The following is a 1,827-nucleotide window of genomic DNA, read 5'->3' as shown; positions in this document are numbered from 1 at the left end:
AGAGCTTAAAAAAACAAACTGAGTTAATGGAATTAGAGTCAGTGAAATTAAGTGACCCAAATAGGTTGAATAAAATAATATTATCTGTGTTAATTGAAATTAACTATTTAAACTTTTTTTTTTTTTTTTAAGATACATGGATTCTCTTGTCCAGCTGAACTTCTTTAAGTTGGGTTAACACGCAAGTATCTTAGAAAATTAAATTTACACTGTAGGGAAGAAAGTCAAGATCTTACACTGAAATTAACACCAGTGTACTTGTAATAAGTATCATTTGAAGTCAAATGGAAAGTTACCATAAAATGTTAAGTCCAATCAGAAACAGATTATAAGTGAAAAATAAAAGCCAGATAAGATATCTACAAATCTGGCATAATTTATACTATAATGAATGTAATTTCGTTGTTATTTATCCTTGCCAAATTGAATACCTTTAGTGCAGATAGCATATATATGTATATATATATACATATATATATATATATATATATATATATATATATATATATATATATATATATATATATTTCCTGGGTAAAAAGAAATTATGATTGACTATCTTGTCATAATTAGGGTATCAGAGAGAAAGAAATTATTTGAATATAAGAAAATGTGGTGGACAGTGCCAGAATATTAGGAATATAAGATATCAGACTACCAAAGTTCACAAGATATGTCTCAAAAGTGACATGAACAATTATTCAAGAATCATTTTAAATAGTGATCTTCCCCTAATGCACCCATATTTACAAACAAAACAAACAGATTCATTTGGAGAAAATAAACTTTTCACCAAAACCAGAGTCAGGGAATTCCATGCACATGACTCATTTTGAACAGAGCATTTTCCTGTAATTTTTCTTTTCTGGGCTCAGATCCAGTCATCAGATGCTGAATGACAAGACTTTACAGCAGTTACTGAATATTAAGGTATCTGAGCACCTAAACAATTGCTGGATCAATGCTCTTTTACTTCCTAACATACAAATTCCAACTGTACATATCTGCTCTTGCTCCTTCAAGTTGGTGGAACAGGGGTTGAATTATGTAAGTTTAGCATAAATGTGAGTGAAAATATCTACAACAAGCAAAGAAAGACTAACTGTCAGTTTTTTGGCTATTAATAATCAAATCTGTGTCCTTTGGTGAAGTTTTGGTTATTGAAGAACCTCAGAACCACTCTCATTGCCAGCAATAGAGTCAGAATTGGAACGAGAACAGAAGCTGTAGGTCTTAAGCAAAGTCTATGAGCACTGGTGGACATTTTAAATCGCTTATGATGAAAGTCAACATACATTTGAACCTTAATTTCACCTTGGAATTACTAAGAAAACTTTTATAAAATGGGATAGTGACACTAATAATTACCCAGACTGCTATTAGAAAGCAACAAAAATAAACAAACATACCCAAAAAGGGTAGTTCTACTGTGTAGACAGAATACAGAGCAACTGAATCAAAGTAAAAGAAGTATTTGGAAAATTGCCTATTGAGATAAGAACGTCAATTCCATGGTCAGGTTTACATTGGTCACATAATTTTATTCAGGTTACTTTCTCTTCTTTGGTAGTGACATTTATTCCATTAAGGAAATTGTTCAGTCCTGTCTTTTTGTGACCCTTTGGAATGTAGCCTGCCAGGTTCCTCTGTCCATGGAATTTTTCAGGGAAGAATACTGGAAAGGGTTACCATTTCCTCCTCCAGGGGTAATTCCTGAACCAGAAATTGAACCTGTGTCTCCTGCATTGCAGACAGATTCTTTACATGCTGAGTCATTGGGGAAACCTGCCATTGTCCCAACTAAAACAATACATGTATGCATGGGGC

Source organism: Dama dama, chromosome 18, assembly GCF_033118175.1.
Source record: "Dama dama isolate Ldn47 chromosome 18, ASM3311817v1, whole genome shotgun sequence".
Taxonomy (NCBI): domain Eukaryota; kingdom Metazoa; phylum Chordata; class Mammalia; order Artiodactyla; family Cervidae; genus Dama; species Dama dama.
Note: the sequence above shows the minus strand (reverse complement) of the source record.